The sequence below is a fragment of the Emydura macquarii genome, unplaced genomic scaffold (genome assembly GCF_026122565.2).
Source record: "Emydura macquarii macquarii isolate MOO-44397 ecotype Brisbane River unplaced genomic scaffold, CSIRO-AGI_Emac_v2 contig_1790, whole genome shotgun sequence".
In the NCBI taxonomy this organism is placed as follows: domain Eukaryota; kingdom Metazoa; phylum Chordata; order Testudines; family Chelidae; genus Emydura; species Emydura macquarii.
In genome coordinates, this window is record NW_027131927.1 from 13,686,270 (window position 1) to 13,704,982 (window position 18,713).

At 44.8% G+C, this 18,713-nt stretch overlaps 1 long non-coding RNA gene across 1 annotated transcript; it reads left to right on the forward strand.

Annotated features, from left to right (window-relative positions):
• Nucleotides 1-136: 136 nt before the first annotated feature.
• LOC137159151 (uncharacterized) lies at nt 137-12,959 on the forward strand. The gene is made up of 2 exons (XR_010921554.1): nt 137-212; nt 12,690-12,959. It is a non-coding gene; the product is annotated as an uncharacterized lncRNA (long non-coding RNA).
• The last annotated feature ends 5,754 nt before the right edge of the window (nt 12,960-18,713 follow it).

An 18,713-nucleotide genomic window follows, 5' to 3' on the forward strand; every position in this document is an offset into this window, starting at 1 on the left:
GCCAGCCAGTCAGCCCTGTTTGGTGACAGAGCATTTTTAAGAGCAGGTGTTTGCCCCTGAGGAAGGGGGTTGTCCGACCCAGCTGAAAAGGGTCAGGGGAGTCTTAAAAAGAGAGATTACAGCTTAAAAGAAGAGCAATGGAAAGTAGGTAGGTTTGTATGGCTTGTTTTGCAGTAGGTCAGGTCTTGCCTCTGGCTTTCTGCTTTGATCAGGTAAGCAGGCTTATTTTGGTGTTACTTTCTGAGTCCTGTGGTTTGAAGAATGAACTGTGTCCTCAAGGAAGGCCTTAACCAGACTTTGGGAATGGTGCAGTCCTTCCTTGGCTGGGGAGCTAAGTCGGCATCTCCCTATCAGGCCATTTACTTTCATGGCTGTTCCAGCTCTAAAGAGGCACTCGTGAGTTCTACTTTAGAGAACTCCAGAAAGGTGTGACATGGCAGAAAGAAAATCTCCTCAAGCAGCACCTTGCTACCGTCCCATCATAATGCAGAGGATAGCTTATGTGGAAAACCAAACCAGCTGGTCAGAGGCTTCTACGCACTGAGAGATCAGAACTGATGTGATTGGACAGGTGACTTCATAGAAATTGATGGCACAGAATGGTGTTTCCTATTTTTATCTAACATTTGGAGGTTGTGTGTCTACTAGCTGGACTGGCATATTTGCAAATTGGAGCAACTACAGGTGATAAACTAGGGACACCTTAATTTTCTAGGAAACACTGAGCTGAGTCTTGTATACTTCATGAGTTAGTTAAGAACAGCAACAAAGTTCCAGGTTCTATCACTTGGCCTGCTTGTGTTCTAGGTACTGGTTGCTCTATGTATTAAGATGCTCTTTAAGAAAAAAAGGCACCTATAGGGTATTAATGGCGCCAGCCATAGGAGTTGAGATGGATTCAGAAAGCCACCTGTTGAATAAGCTTAATTTGCCTTCATCTAGGTATTTTATATCAAATGGCACTTGAAAGTGAGTGAACAATATAAACAGGCTTAGTCATGCTATGGCAAAACAGTTCTCCCTGTGGGCAAGTCAGCACTGCAATTAAAAACTCACAGCCTGGACTCTGGGACCTCCCACCTCACAGGGTCCCAGAGTCCAGGCTTCCACCCCAGCCCAGATGTCTACACAGCAATTAAACAATCCTATAGCCTGAATCCTGTGAGCTCAAGTTGGCTGTGGGTTCTTCACTGTAGTGTAGACCTCCCCTGTGAGACCGACCTTGGAAAGAGATTCCAGTCTCCTCTCACAGGCTGGTACTGACTCTCACATCATGGTGTTCAGAAAAAGCCCTCTTACATAGCACCCTTGACTAGCTTCAGAGGTGTCACATCTTTATCACACAAGGGTGCTAGGTTGGGACGCAGTGTGTTCTAGTAGATAGGGTCCTAGACTTGGACTAGGGAGACTTCTATCCTTCTACTCAAAGGCTTGCCACTGATCTGCTCGGTAAAGCTAGCAACATTTCCTCCCACCCTCCGTCCATGTGAATTAAGGGCCTGTCTACATCTGAAGTGCTGTAACATTTCAAGTGTAGACACTGGAGTGTGGGGTTCTCCCATGGGTTTAGGTAATCCAGTTCTTTGTGAGATAGTAGCTAGGCTGACAGATAGTGTTAGGTCAACAAAAGAATTCTTCTAGTGGGGACTTGAGTCTGCTTAACTACGATGCTCAGGGGTGTGGATTTTTACACCCCGGAGCAATGTAACTAGGTTGATCTCTCAGTGACCAGCCCTTAGGCAGTAAGCTCTTTGGGGGCAGGGGCTGTCTCACTATGTGCTTGTGCAACGTTTAGCACAATGGGCTTTTGGTCCTGGTTGTCCTCTAGATGTTAGTTAATACAGACACTAACAATAGGTGCCCATGATAACTTAGCGTTGCCCTTGCCTGAGGCATAGCAGTGTCCCTAAGTCTGACAGGAGGAATAAACACTCTTGTCAAAAGTAAACACAGCACTGCTGAGAAGCAGACAAGAATGCAGCAGATGGTGAATCACAGAAGCTAGAGAGAAATCAGATGAATGGATGGGGAAGCAGGGTGAGGAAATGCCTATCTCCCTGCCAAACCAGGGAGTATACTTCGTCCAGACTAGCTATAAAATTCCCAAAGGCTGGGCCTTGGCACCATTGACACACCTAATTCACCTCACTGTCCTGGCACGTCTCCTGATATTTGGCCTATGTTTTATTTTCTCAATTTCATCCCATTACTCCTAGTTATGCCCTGCACATCACATACACAATTCCTTTTCTTCCTTGATGTTTACACACCTCAAATATTTGCAGAGTATCACGTCCTCACTTAGTCACTGCTCAGCCACGTTGAGTGTATTTCGTTCTTTTCTCACAAGTCAATCCTCCGGACCCTTGATTATATTGATTGCCATTCTCTAAGATTGCCAATGTCTTTCTGGTAATGATTGACCAGAATGGAGTACAAACTTCCACGTACAGTCACATCAGACCCATACCAGAGCTGTCATGATACTTGTGTATGAGGCCTGAAATTGGATTGGTTTTTTTCGTGCCTTGTGCCTTCCAACTCTATCACCCCATAGATCTTTCAGTATTGCTGCCTACCAAGTGTCTGTCTGATTGGAGTTTGTTTCAGTTTATTTTCTTTAGCTATGTTATACTGTGTGGATTTTTCACAAGCTGAATTACATTTTATTTCTCTGCCCAGGTTTTCTTTTCTCTAGTTCCTTTGTCTTATTTCTCTGTCCTGAGTGGTATTAGCAACTCCTAACTCAGTATCATCTGTTAATTTCATTAGTGTATTTATTCCACCATCCAGATGATGATAGATTAGGATGTTAAATAAGATTAGCCCTAGCAGATTCCTTCAATAATCTGCCTTCTTCAACTAGGTACATTGCCCTTTACCATTATTCCTTACTAAAATCTAAATGATGTAGCCCTCTCCCCATCCACTGAGGCTCTGCTTAGCAAAATAATTAAGCACCTACTTAAATTTAAGCAGATGATGATTCCTATTGAAGTCATTGCATTTATGGGACAGAGGCCCTGATCCAGTATAATAGGCAAGCATGCAATTAACTAATGACATGAGTCATTCCAAACTTGCCATCTGTAACTTTTTTTAAACAACCACAATACTACACTGAATCCCCAGATAAACTGTCCCATCTAGCCTATTAATTACCCTCCTCCTGCTCCTTCTCAAGACCCCAAAAATGTCATATTCCCTTCTAGGCAGGAGCCAAATTCATACCAAAATGGAATAAAGACACTTGACTGATTCCAGCTTGCATCTGCTGTTTGTATAGAAGAAATGATGTACTTGACCACACTTGCACAGTACACATCCATAATTCGAAGGCGTGATTGTATCTGCTTTCTTAATGTCTCTTTCCAGTCAGCTTCCAAAAATGCAACCTCTGCTTTTAACACAAATATCTGTGGTACAGAGTTGAATTCAGAAAGAGCGGAAATCCAGTTAGGCCAATGGAAACTGAAATGATCTAAATCTCTTTCTCCCTCCCCCCAAAACTCCTAGAAAAAATCTTCATTAGTATAACTATTAAGGTAGTGTCAAGTGCAGTTGTGCCCCCTTCTGGCCTGACAGGACATAGCAATGGTTACCCTGTCAATCATTACAGCGTGCAGCATATTTGATACTCACCATGGCAAAAGCTGCAGAGGGGATACAAGTAAACAATACTTGTGAACAGAAAGGAGAAGACCTAGGGGACATGCACAGATGGGTAAATAGAGTTCTCTTCATTTGCGAACATGAGCTGCTGGAATTTGAAATGGGAGTTGATGGGTTCTGAAACACCTTGGAAACTTGGCCACCTCATTTAGGGTCTTAAATGAGAGCCAAGCTCTCTTGAAAACTTGGCCCATTGCGTGGAAAATGACTGTTCCCATGAGAGTGCTGTAAAGGAAGTGTGACATTTCAGCCTGGCACATTTTGCTATGGAACATCTTGTCGCCATCACTTGGTCCTGGTGATATTTTTTCCTAAGACAACTTGGTGTTGGCAGCATTCTCTCACATTGGCAAATATGCTATTGCTGTTTGATGTATTATGGTAGCACTTCAAGTTCAGTGCCTCTGCAGTGCTAGGCACTGTAGAAACATATCACACTGTCCCTACCCTAAAGACCTTGGCACGCACAGTAGCTTCCATTCTTTTTTCAATCTAGATTACTCTCAATCCAAATATGAAAGTAGGTGACAACCGGTGGATACGGCAAACAAGTAGGGAGCACAAGGTGACAAGGAGACTTCACTTGTCAGTATGATAAGCAGCACTCTCACAACACCAGCTGCCTAACCATGGGTGAGATTTGTCTAGGGATCCCAGCAGAAGAGTTTTAAGTAAGACATGAGGTGGATTTGGGGAGCTCTTTATGCATAAAGGGGAGCCTGGGAGACAGTGTGAAGGCTAAATGTGTTTGATCATGTGTATTAATGTGGTTTCTCTGGAGTGGATCATTTTAAGGTATTGATCTGGCCCACTCGCTGTAGTATCTGAGCGCCTCATGATTTTCAGCGTGTTTATCCGCACAACCCTGTGCTGGAGGGAAGTGTGACTATCCCTCATTGTACAGATGGAAAAGTAAGGCACAGGCTAAGTGGCTTTCCCAAAGTCATACATAAAGTCAGTGGCAGAGCTGAGAATTCAACCCAGGTCTGCCAAATTGTAGGCTGGTGCCATAACCACTGGGCAATGTCTGAGTTTTCTGCTCTTATCTTTCCAGTCATTTTTTTCTACACTATATGTAGCTCAAGTTTTTAATGGGCTTAAGTTATGGCTGCTGATGTCTGTCTGCAGTAAGTGTTTGATCCTTCACTGGTTACATTTACTTCCTCTTAAGATGCTGATGCAATCATTACTTCACTATTACATTTCTGCTGTCAATGGCCAGAGCTATGGACCCTTTTGAACCTCTTCTACTGAGGTCAGTAAGCCTAAGAGCTGTCTGGATACCTCAGTTTGGTTAATTGGAACCACCTGCTGCTACTCTGGGCCAACCAGCCTCTGTGCCTTATGTTTTGTGGACAGCACTTCAGCGTGATCTCTCCCAGCACATTCAGGGAGGTTATGTCTGATGCTCACCTGTCATTCATCCTACAGTGTTTTCTTAACTAACCCATGTAATTGTCAGTCATTTCATATATCAAATACTTGCAGCTGAAGTTGCCAAGCATTTGCTAACACATTCCTCTTTGCACTTGTGAAGTGACATCTGGATTGCTGCAATAGTCTTTGAGTCACTTCCATTGGTTAATTTCTCCTGAATTTTCAAGACAGTTGCATGTTTAATTTTCTCCTTCCTCTATAGTGCTCAAATTACACCATTAGCTATGCCCAGCCTTGCAAACACTTAAGTGTTTAACTTGCGTGACTCCAATGTCTACTGATGTAGAAAGTGCTTTGGAAACAAAGTATTTAGGTTTTGTCTATGCATTGTCACCCTCAGTTGTTTCAAGTTATTTAACAAGCTGACCTCTGAGGCAAATGTCCTGGGACAAACTACAGCTAGGAGTAAATCTTGGCACAGAAGCATTCCACGATTAAATGAGAACTTTGAGATGTTATCTATTGTTTGTATGTTTCCCTTGAGAAATATTAACCACCTTCAGTTTCAAGTGATGGAAACAAGGTTTGGAAGGGAGACAGTTATTAAAAAGCACCCACTCTCTTACCCTTCTGATTCAGATTTTGCATAGGACTTCCCACCTTGACTTTCCAAGTCCTAGAGAAAAAATATTAATACTGGCCATTTGACATCAGTGAAATACTACGCATGCACTAGACCACAGTGAAATGTAAAGCACGTGTCCTGGATTATGAAAATCTAAATGGTTGCACTCCCCTCCAGTGGTTTCTCTCTAGCTTTTCTTTGCCATCCAAACCTGACGTCTCAGTCTCACTGTCTGCTGAGATCAATCAAGTTCATTCTCCTTCATGTCAATTCTCTTCAATGCCTCTTCTCTGTACTCTCTCCTTTCCCTGCAACATGCACCTTTCAGCTCTGGCTGATCCTGCGTTTCCTGCCTTTCAAAATTCTGCCACCAGCTAAACAGAAGAGTGGGTGATTACAATTTCATTCAATCAAGAGGTGAAGGAGATGGGGGCACACGCACAGTAAGTGGAGGAAGAAGTGGCAACCAGATTACAGATATAGCCGAGAGTGGGATATTTTGTAATGTGAATTTGTAATGGGTCTCTGGTCTAGGGCACATAACAGACATTCTACCCAGAATGTGACTGTGATGCAATGACATTTTAAATAAATGCTGAACCAGATAAAAACCTTTTAAAACTGTTAAACCCATTTTGGGTCCACTGGTTTGTACAGATCCTTTATATAGTGAAACTTGTTTAAAATGTATAATTCAGGTTTTCAAATACGACAATTATCAGCCCATTTACATAAAACCTGTTGACTAGTCTCCTAGTATTTGCCCCAATACTAGATGCCCCTAAGTATTTTTGTCAACATTCTATTCTACCCACTTCCAAAAACTGAAGGATTTAAAGATTTTTACTGAACAAAAAAGTTAGCCATTATTAGAAATATGTGATGTGCTATGCAGATCACTGTATTTAATTAACAAAACTGAAGAAGAGACTTTAAATTTACCCCTCAGTGGCACAGGTAGCCAGCTTAACCTGTCAAGGACATGGGTGAAAGATTTAAAATGAAGGGATCAAGCTATTTGTTCAGGAAACATAAAATGGTATGGGATTCCCCCTCTAGAAAACTTGCTGCAGCGTGTACCCTTTGCTCTACTGCTGCACTATCTAAGCTTCGTTTTAAATACTAAGAGTGAAATCTGGGTCACTCAAGCAATGGGACTATTGCTATTGACTTGAAGAGGACTAGCATTTCATTCTGAATATTTAATCCTTATAGCTGTGAACTTGCCAGATGTAAACCAATGCAGTATTGTCATCACGTGTGTGTAAACAGCCTCAAATAACAGCTGCCTGAAAGATATGAATCCTTCCATTCGACTTCAAGGTGGAGGTGGTTATTCTGAAATCTAATGACAATTTGTCATTGTTTACTACTTCATTGCTGATCATCTTAGCAGTGGGATCCAGCTAGTCATCCAAATTCTCAAACCTAAGTCTCTCTAGTTAAACACTTTGTGGCTTCCTGGGAAGCTATTGTGCAGTAAGCTCGGGTCAGGCAGAGCAATACCTTCTAGGCCTTTGATCTTGTCTACATGGGGAAATTAACCAGCATTCCTATACCAGCATAGCTATACCACCAGAGTGGTACTGGTATAACTGTGTGTGGGCATGACTCAGAATAAGTGGCCTCTTATGAGATGACATCATGGAAAACACCAAAGGGTGGTAGCCTTCTTGCAGTTTGAATGCCACCCAGGTCAATATCGAGCTCGGTCCTTAAGATGGCCTGGCAGAACATTATGTGTGTCTGTCAGTGGTAATCCTGTGGTGCCACTGAAGCTTTTGGTGACCACAGGATTGCTGCAGTGTAGCTGCATTCCTCGGTGAATAATAAACTGGTACTCTATAGAAACCTGAATGCTGGTCCTTAATGTAGCTAGGACTTGGAGCCCACTGTCAAAGCAATTAATGGGGCAACATCTTAAATGGGCAGCAGCTGAATGGGAACCAGTTCAGAAAATGGAGCACAGGCTTGATCTGCTCATGGCAGCGGGGCATAAACTATAGAAGAAGCTAGGAGGATGGTGCCTAAGTGTAACTTGGAAGGAAAAAAAGAGAAGCTGTGCAATCTCTCTGGGGAATGCAGGAAATGAATCACCCATCCCTGTCCTGGGAAAAGAAACCCACATCATATATTTTTTCATACCTTTACTAGGAAAGACCCTATAGCCTGCAGAGAACTTAACCTAAATTCTGTGGTATTCACTGCAACAGACAAGTTTGGTGGTAAGTGGGACAGGGGAGTGCTTTATTAAACGGACTCTGCAAATGAATAACACAATCTGTTCTAGGGTCCTTGTGTTTAGACAGGAAACTCAATTTTCTGCTGTCTTTAAACTTAACTTTCAGTGTGTCACAGGTCTTTGTGATTATACATAGCAGTATTGCAGAACTTACTGGGCAGAACTGAAGGGGATAGATGTATAGAGGATGTTTGGGGCTTTTGGTGCCTAGAAAGATGTAGGAATTCGTTTCAGCAGAAAGGGCCAACAGCCCCAAACCATCAGCTGTGAAATAGTTAATAGTGACAAACCACCATCAGTAGGCATCAGGATTAACACCCACTTCCAATGAATGGAGAAGTTCTCACCTCTCAGAACTTCAGTATCCATGGTGGGGCTTACCTATCCAGTCAGTGACATTGCTGCAGTTTTCCTATCTAATCAGGCCTGCATTTAGCCACAGTGGTGTTGACCAGAAGTAAGCTATGTCTTGTTAAATAATTCCAGGAAATGACATCTTGCCTCACATTTAAAACAGTTATTAACTTTTCAAGCTTCTGAACCTCTTCCAAGACACACACACACACACACACACACACACACACACTTTAAAAGGCCAGTTTTTTTTTGTTAGAGGCAGGGAAACATACTCTAGTGCAAACCCCCCCACCAGATGGTTGCTAATTTTGAGGTGAAAATCCACAAGCAACAAAACATCCCTTTGGGCCTCCATAGAATTGCTCCTTATTCCCACAAAACACTGGCCATTACCTCTAAGCATCGGGTTCCTTAAAAGCCTCCGCTCCCATCTAGGCGAGAGAGCTTTCTTGAGAGCTGGCTCACGACTGAATGAACACCCAGAGGAACTAAGAACTCTCTCAAATCTCACCACCACCTGCTGTAAGGGCAAGGTGCATTTCTTTGGCCTCGCTTTCTCAAACATGAACAGGTAGCAACACATATGTACTGTAAAAATATTCCAAAACACTCCACTGTACACTGCTCACCCGGGGAGAAGCTGAGAACAAATGTGGCAGATGTTAATCACATTGCTTGCTGCAGGCACTCAGATGAGTAGTAAAAATCTATGTATAGTGGGCATCTAAACAAAGCAGGCCAACTTCCACTGAGAACAATGGGAGCTGCTGGGAGACATTGAGGAAAATGTGGCCCTTAATGCAGCAAATTCTATGTAATTGTCCAATTTTTTGCCTGGGCCTCGCACTACTCTTTCACTGGCCTGTGATTAGGAGATCTGGATTTGGTTCCTTACTCTCCTGCAGGCTCCCTCTGTGATCTGAGGAGGTTTCTCAATCTCTCAGTGGCTCACTTCTCCATCTGTAATCTAGTGATAAAGCACTATCTGTCGGGTCTACTGAACCTGTTCTTCGGGGCATGGAGCACCTCGCACACTGGGATGCTGTTCTTCACCGAGGCTTCTATTGTACATGGCTGGTCCCTTCTGATGCAGCACAAATGTACCCCTCACTAGATCAGACTTAATTTTGCAATACCTTTGAGCTCCTAATTCAGTCCTGTTGCCTCTGAACTAGGGTAACCAGATGTCCTGATTTTTATAGGGACAGTCCTGATATTCCGGACTTTCTTATATAGGTGCCTTTTACCTCCCACCCCGTCCCAATTTTTCACACTTGCTATCTGATCACCCAACCCTCAACTGTCTTCTTTGTTAACAAATTAAACTTGTTTGCCATTGACTTCTTATAAGCCCCTCCACTCTGTTGATCGTTTCTATTTCCTCACACCATTCCTTCATCTTAATGCTTTGCTTCAAATAGGATGAATAAAACTTGACACTGCTCTGAATGCAGTCTAAAAAATGCATTATGAAACGTGACATCCTTGGATTTCCATGGGGATGGGCATGATGTTATTGGGTAAGGTCTGACTTCCTGCATAATGCAGAACTAGTTGGCCAGAATAATCCCTTCTTGCATCAAAAATCTATATTCTTGGACTTCTATAAAAAAGCCCCATTTTAAAGACCTGGCCCAAAAATGTGTGTGTGTAAGCTGCGAGCCTCTTAATTACATAGCTCTCCTTTTGAAAGACTGGGATCTTTATTTTAAAATAGAACATATCTGTTCCTCTCTAGTTCAATGTGTGAGATAGTGTTCCTAATTCTGTGATGGAACAGATGCTGTAGCGGTGGTGAGTTTATCTGAGCTGATGACAGATGCCACCCTATAACAATTAGCCAATAAAAATGCAGGCATTACTATTTACAACTACTCAAAATGTGCTGGGCTGTTGGCAAACTGGAAAACAGAATGCGCTGTTATATAAGATAAGTGAGTTGTGTTGGTGCATGGAATCAGGATCTTGAATCTGATGCCAATAGATGTGACATGCTCCCTTTACATCAAGAGATAGCTGGCAACTGAGTGGCTAAGAGTGGCTTTATGGTCTCATTGCCTTCATTGCTCTTTCTAGAAAGAGCAATTTTATTCAGTGCCAGAAACGTAATGAGAAGTAGATACAACTACCAGAATCTCTTACTGAGGATGAGATGGGAGTTGTGCAAGTCAAAGTAGATCTCCTGTCAGCTGATCAAGCTATCTTTCTTTCCAACTATTCTGTCCTAACTACAGTTCTGTTAATTAATAATTACTGAGCAGGAATCTGTTAACTAGCTGTGGTTGTGTCTACACTTTGCATGGGATAGAGGAGTGGGAATTCCCAGCTCCAGGAGACATCCCGTGCTAGCTCTGATCAAAGTAGCATGCTATAAATTAGAATATAGCCATTGCGACATGAGCAGTGGGAGGGGATAGCCACCCCAGCGTGGTATCTAGCCCCTCCTGCCACTTGTGCCATTGTGGCTATACTCTATTTTTTTGGAACTAGGACAGGTCTCAAGCTGGCAATTACATCCCTGCTCAAAGTGTAGACATACCTTTGAGACAGTGAGTTGAATGCATAGGCCACTGACCTAAAACTTCAATCCTGGTCCTCAGCTGATGTAAATAATCAGACCTTCACTGGAGTCAATTGACACCAATCCTTCTGAGAATCTATGCCTGGCTTTGCCACAGACTTGCTGTGCGATCTGGAAGAAGCCACATCCCCATGCCTATTTCCTTTCCCTCCCTTTGTCTGTTAGACTGTAAACTCTTTGGACCAGGGACCATCTCTTACTATGTGTGTTGGAGCATGACTATCATGATGGGCTGCAATATTGACTGGAACTTCTAGGTGCTACCATAAGAGTGATTGATGTTGATAGTACAATTTAAAAAAAAAATAAAAAAATCACACTTTATATCCAGCCTTGGTATTGCAGCTACTTCAGAAAGATTTTTCACTAGGATAAAATAACAGTTTCTTTCCCTTGATCAAAAGGGGGTATATAATCCTTCTCGCCAAACTCTTTCTAATGCAAAAACTAAAACCAGCTAATGCACCCTGAATAGTATTAGCATTAACCTGGTGGGAATTGGAAAACCCGGACATCTTTCAGAATACTCTCTCTTAATTTCAGTCCCCTTTTTTAAATATGGGTATGCTATTAGAGCAAGATCAGCTCCCTTCCATAGTTCCAACTAAAACCAAACTGTAAACTGTTAATTGAAGTTTTTGTGAAGGTTAATTTCCATCTCCTTCTGAATTTTGGAGTTGGTACTGGTCACTGAACACTATTCTTAATCTCTTCTATTTTTCCATGGACTACATGAAATGTAGGAACAATGCTACTGATGATCTTCTACATTTCTACTGAAATGTAAAGAAGCACTTCTAAACATTCAATATATTTCCTGTGAAGGAACCCAATCACACTTGAATATAAAGGTTTCATTTATTAATAAATGATCAATAGATGTTAAGCCTGTTAGAGGTGAGTAGTAGCTGGTATAAGCAAAGCAGCGGAAGGTGATCTAGATGGCTATAAACCATAGCTTAAAAGCAACCTGTTGACCTCAATAACAATTGATTAACTACTAACCACTATTGACTTAACACTTTAAACACTCCATCTGAATGGAACCTCAATATTAAGGGTGACCAGAAATGCTTTGTGTGGAACTGAATCCACACTCCTTGCCCATTCCTCTGGAGGGAGGAGAATGTTACAAACCTCTGACTTGCCAGTCCTCTCTTTAAATCACACGAACCTGAGAAAAACTAAAGGGGTGAAATTCTGCCATGGCGGTTTGCTATTGACTTCACTGGGTAAAATCCCAGCCGCAATATGTTTATGAATAAGGCTCCTTTCTCCTTTGCTCCAGACAGCGTAGCAAGTGCATCGTTTGAGTACCGATACAGCAAGCAGACCTCTCCAGGGCATTGGTCCTGCAAGGCGCACCATGCAGGGACCCAGAGCTAGGGTCACAAATGGTGGACATCAGCACCTAACGGGCTGTCTGTAAATTACATGAAGGGGTCGGGTAGGTCCTTAATGTTGTGTTTCGGTGTTAAAAGAGGTGGATGGCTCTTGAAAATCATCCCCAAAGCATCACATAATGTTTGGACAGCCCCTAAGGCTCTTTAGGTGCTACTGACACTCTCAAGACAACTGTTCAGCTGCCACCAAATCCTGTCGGTGCCTCGTTCCCCAGGGGCATGTACAAAACGGTTTATGTCTCGGTGATGGCCCACAGGGAACGAGCGGCTTGGAGCCTGAGCTTGAGTCCCAACCACAATGGGATTCTCCAACTAGTATCCCCTGCCTCTCTCCCCAGCAGGGCCCAACCTCTGAGCACAGCCACAGGGGCAAGGGGCAGGCCCTGCACAAAAGACAGAGAGGGCCAGTGGGTCAGGACTTTTTTTTTTCAGGTTCCGTTTTGGGGGCTTACATTGCGCCATCTGCGCCCAGCTGCCTGGAATCTCCAGCTCCACATGCTGCAGCCTCATCTCTTGCATGCTCTGTAGGCCGAGGGTTGCCTGGGGCTTTTGGAACACAACAGCATGGCTACCTGCCACAGTTCCTGAACTGAGAATCCTCTCCTGGCCCAACGCAGGGTTTGTAGAGCCTCCCTGTACTACTCCAGCCCTTCTACCCAGCATAAAAGGACTGCAATGGGGGTGAGAATGACCTCTGACTGCTTAGGAGAGGGTCCGTGTAGAGTTAGGCACAAAAAGGCAACATAAATTGAGCAGGACCTTGGGGGCATGTCTTTTAGAGTGGCTAAAAAATTGAGTAATAGGCTGAACTGGAAGTCTAGGAGTGTGAGATAAAAATCCCCTTAAGGGCAAACTTGTCCATAACTGTACACTTGCACTTTGAACCTTGCAGGGGATGGGAGTACATAGGATCTCCTAAACGTGGTTTTGCCTCTTCTTTTTTTAAAAAAAAAGGATTTGGAAAAACAAATATACAAGCACAGGCCAAGAGTCTTGAGACTGAACAGCCCGAAATCTCTAGTTTTCAGGTCGGGAGGAAAGATGGTCCACGAGCTAGAGCACTAGACTGATTCTGGAGGCCTGGCTCAAGTCCCTGCTCTACCATCGACTTCCTGTGAGACCTTGGACAAGTCATTTAGCCTCTCTGTGCCTCAGTCTCCCATCTATAAAAAGTGAATAATAGCATTTCCCCACCTGGCAGTTGCTTTGAGGACTCAAATAGTATGGTAACTGGGCCCTTATTAGATAAGGGGCCTGATTCTTCAGGCAGTTCTAAACCTCCACCCTCAAAGTCAGGTCTCAGGTTAGAAACCCAAACAGCTAAAATCCCTTCTGCAGAGCTTGGCTCACTAGCCTGTGCGATTGAAAATTACCTTCTATAACCATCCCAGCAACAGGCTTATTTCAAACGGTAGCCTACAAATGGCTACGCTAATGAAAACAAATCAATATATTAATTTTGCTTTAGGGATATAGCCGTAGAAGGCAGGCTGGAATTCTACAGCTTCACACATCTTGTATCTGTTCTGGGAGCTATTGATCTCTGCTACTAATATTTTATCTAATAGTACACTCATGCTTCATCTCAGCTTAGAACATTTTTTTAGAAACCAGACTTTTAATTCTATTAATAGGCGATTAAGAGCCAGATCCTGTATTCTTACTCAGATCAAACTTGCATGGACTTCCATTTATTAGCTGTTACAGTTGTGGCCCTAGGCCACAACCGAGAGTGCAGAGGTGCTGTACGGACATGGTGAGAGATGGTGGGTGAAGCACTCAGTCTAAGACACAAGCTGGGTGAAAGGAAGCATCATTTGCCACTTCCACAGCTGTCAAGTTCTGAGGGTCTCATTACGTGACCGTTGCTGGAGTCTGGTTTTTTTTTATGAAAGGGCTGCACGGCTCAGTGCTGCCTCGGAGGGGGTCGGGGGGAGGGAGAGGTACTTTTGCTCTTCACAACTCCTCAGTCGTCCTCCCTGAGTAGAGCCCTCAATTCCTCTCTAGTGTACCTGCCTGCACATACACCCAGGGAGCCTGGGGCAGCCAGCCGGTGAAGTGTTGGGGTGGGGAGCTAAGTGTGGGGTGCTGACATGGCTAAGGGTCAGTCTGTCATAACTGGGTGAGGGACCTTAGACAGCACTGGGTCCGGAGTTCATGGAGGTGCTGTCACCCCCACCTCACACGGCTTCTTCCTGGGACAGGCTGAGCAAGGGGAGTGGCGATGTCAGAAGCAGAAAGGCCATTGTCGGCTTGTGTTCCTGGTGCCATGGAGGCCTGGAAAAAGCACTGAAGGCAAACGCCTACTGCCTGCCTATAGCTCAGCGGGGCAGTGGCCCACGTGCCATGATCTCAGCCTTTGAGGTGGTGGTGGGTGACTGTTAACGCAGGACCATGCAGTGGCCCGCCGGTGGGGATATCCTGACAATCCCAGACAGGGAGGCTGCAGAAACACTGATGGCAACTCAGAGGGGTTTGTATGGAATTCCTGCCAGCCGAGAGATCCGTTGTGCTGCAAATGTCCGTCCCCCCACCACCACCACCACCACTCTCTTTGTTAACGACCTCTCTAACCCATGGGTGAGCCCCATGCAGCTCTTTTAGAAAAGAGTTAAGAGGCTCTCAAATACAGGCCCAGAAAGCTTTGGGAAACAAATGGGCTAATGTCCTCCAAAATTCAGGGGGTGGGAAAGGGAAGCTGTAGAACTAGTGTTGTCAGTTCCCCAATTAGCTGCATGATGCACTGCACAGCATTAGGAGAGGGACTGTCCTTGGTCTTGGCGTGAAAAGACTGGCAAAGCAGACCAGGAGCAGGCTCCAACATTGCTGCTGCTATTGCTGCTTTGGCTGTGCTTTTTCACTTTGACCAGTGTCCCTGGCAGAGACAAGGGCTGGGAATCTTCAAAGGGCTGAGGCACTAATTCCCGCTGAATTCCAACTTCCACAGGTGCTTAGCAGTAATTTGAGATGCTCACCTGAGATCCCTAAAAGTGGCCTGACTTTTTGTTTTGGTCTCAAGATGGACACCCAAAATCACTAGGGCCCAGACTTTCAAGGGTATTTAGGCATCTAGCAGGGGCTTTTGACAATTCTATCTGCATCAGTCGGTGCCTTAGAAGGATTTTTAAAGTTATTTATGAAAATATAGGCCTGAAATCCCTCTGAAATTCAATGGGACTTGGATCCTAACTCCTTCATTTTCTTTCAAAAATCCCAGCCAAGGCAACTGAAAAATGTTCAAAACAAAAAATCAGGACACATTTGTGGCAACACTTCAGGGTTGAAAATCAGACACATGACACAGCTGCTCTATTTTTAACGCGTGCCAGTATTGCTGCTGAGTCAGAAGCTGACAGGTCTGTTATAGTTCCCAGCAATTGAGAGGGGAGGGAGAGGATGGGCAAAGGTGGAGGCCTGTTTTTGCAATGAGCTCCATGTGAGGGGTAAATTCTCTGGGCCCACAATGACCCTCTGGCTCTGCTTGCCCAAAGCTCAGTGCAGGTGTAGGGTCTATCATCTGAATGAGGTTATTATGAAACACAGCCTGAGGCTTAACCTTCCCTCCTAGAAAACAGCTGTGTCCAATTTCATACTCAGAATGCTGTTTATCATACTGAACATTTGTGCCACTGGACAGTTTGTTGCTAATAACACACAGCAGATTCTACTGGATATAGCAATACATCTTGTAGTTATACATAGAAGAAATGTACTGTAGTTATACAAGGAGTATTTACATTGATTCAGTTAAAAAACAATTTTAGTTCTTAAAAGTGCCTGGGCTGCCACTTTTGTCATATGGAAAATCAGGGCTTTCCAACAAAAGTGGCCCCTTTGGGGTGAAATCCTGACCCCATAGACATCGATGGGAATTTTGTCACTGACTTAGGTGAAATCCTGGTCCCATCTTCTTTTTAGACAGACAGAAGAGGCTGGGGCCACACCTCACACTGGCTCTGCAGTGGAAAAATGACTCTAAAAATAGCTGCTTCCTGCTAGAGTTACATCAGGTTGAATTTTTTACTGCTTGTTAGCTGCCTGGGCACTCTCCGGCTCAGAGGATGGATGGTAGAGTGCTGGCAGCTAACAGGATGCCTTGGACTAATGTGGATGATCTCCAGAGTAGCAGCTGACTGGGTGCTTCCAGTGTCATGGCTTTCAACTGACACCCATCATGCAGTGTTACATCCAGGCCGCCTTGTATTTGTCCTTGTTTCTGGGTTAGTCCCTTGCTGTCCTGTACTAGTGACTCTTCTAAAGCTGGAAAGATTAGTCCCTGCTGCTACTCCCATCCATGAAGGGGGGAAAATAGTGGTGGTAGATACTCCCAGCAGCTGCTTGGTTCAGGCACCTTTTGAAACCCTATCCACTTCATTCTATCTAGGGATTATTTGGACTCTGTGGACGAGGCCCTGGAAGCAGGGAGCAGTGTCCGGGCTTCTCCCTCTGGGTCCTTCTGAGAAGGGGACCACCCCTCCCAGCTGCCTCCTGCCAGGAGCAGTCTTGAGCCCTCTTCCCGGGCTAGCAGTCTAGCACCAGGCCCTCAGGCTGGGCTGGCAAGGTAAGCAGGCCGCTCTCTGGAGCAGTATGGAGGGTGAGGTTCTCTCAAGGCTGTTAGGGAAGGGGGGAGGGAGACGCAGGCCTACCCATCTCCACTGCGTCCCAGCCCAGGGCCCTTGCAGTGGCAAAAGGCGTTTGCCACGGGGTCAGCAGGGCTCCTGCCACAACACACCGTCCGGGTTGCCCCAGACTCAGCCACAAACTTGTGGATACCCCTGGGCTTCTTCCTCCCCAAAACCCCCCAGTACCTGCCTCCTTTGGGTCGCGGCAGTCCTACGAGGCCCTCTTCATCCACAGGTGGCAGCTCCGGCAGCTTCATGGGTTCATCCTCGGAGGGCAGCTCTTCCAGGTCCTCCGGCCCCCAGGCTGTGGGCAGGGCCGGTAAATTCTCCAAGTCCCAGGCTGCAGGGAACCCTGGTGGGCCCGGCTCCGGCTCCCAGGCCAGGGATAAGACTGGCCACTCCCTTTCAGCCTGGATCTCTGGCCTACCCTTCCTCTCTTGACTGGGCTCGCAGGCCTGGTTTTTAAAGGCCTGGCTCCCCCCCCCCCCCGCTTCCGGTCAGGTGGTGTCCCTGTGGCTTTTAAAGGCCTGGACCCCCCCCACCTGCTTCCGGTCAGGGTTTCTCCTTTGGGGCTCTATCAGCCAGGGTGGGTCTGGTTCCCCCTCTGGGTCCTTCTTAGAGGGGGACCACCCTTCCCGGCTACAGACCCATCACTATAATATCCGACCACATCACATGGAACAATGCACAGATCCCTTAACAACACCCCTCTGAGGTAGGGCAGTCCCGTTAGGTGACAAACTCAGTTCCCCATCCGTACAAATGACTTGACCAAGGTCACACAAAGTCTGGAGCAGAGAATTGAACTCCTGTCTCAGTTCAGTTGTTAGGGGTACTAGACTATCCTTCTTTTCCTGCTTAGGTAACTGAGAGTTGAGCTTCAGTCAACATCTGACCCTTATATTAATTCTTGTATATTACAAAAAAAGGAAACCATGTATCAAAACCATTGTCCCTGCTGACAGCAAGGTACAGTGATGGTGGAATTTTTGTTCTTCTTCCGTCCACAGGACTACATCACGGAATACATGTCTGTGTCAAACATCCAGGCAACCAACTGATGATAAGCTCTGATAGTTCTCAAGTCCATATGTTTTTAGGAGTAGGATTTTTAATCTGAATTATTGACATAACTGCATAATCCATAGTTGTTTGGCACTACGTAACAATGTAAACTGTGGATTGACCAGCAATGCAGTGACCAGTGAGTGCAGTCTGAAGGGGCTTGTTTTCAAGCCAGCAAGAAGCTTTGCCTGCTCAGGAGATACTTAGACTCCACTCAGATCTGCTCTGTAGTTTGTAACAGTGCCTGTTACAGTACATCATACAGCCCCACTGCCAAAAGCAGGGAGACAGATACGTGGTTTCTGATTTGCCTCCAACTGATGTTGCAGGGTTGGGACCAGCTCAGGTGCACCATAACTATAGTGCATCTTACTATATAACTTTGTAGACCTTCTTTCCTTTTTAGGAGTGGATTTTGGATCTAATTATGAATAATCACTGTATGCAGAATAACTGGATCCTGGCTTGCTGCATAGTTCATAATGCATGCAATTCCTACAGATCTCAGGGTCAAAAGAGAGAGCTAAATTTCAAATCTCGATTCTGGGCTTCAACCTGCATGGCAAATATCCAACACATGCAATTTGGTCATGTTCCAATTTGGAACAAAACCCCCAAACTTCAAAAATTCTCTGAAAGGGAAAACGAGAGTCCTTTAGCACTTTAAAGACTAACAAATTTAATTTCTGCAGGCATAAGCTTTCGTGGGCTGCAACCCAGTTCGTCAGATGCAAGAAATAGAAATCAGATAATGAGTGTGTGTATATAT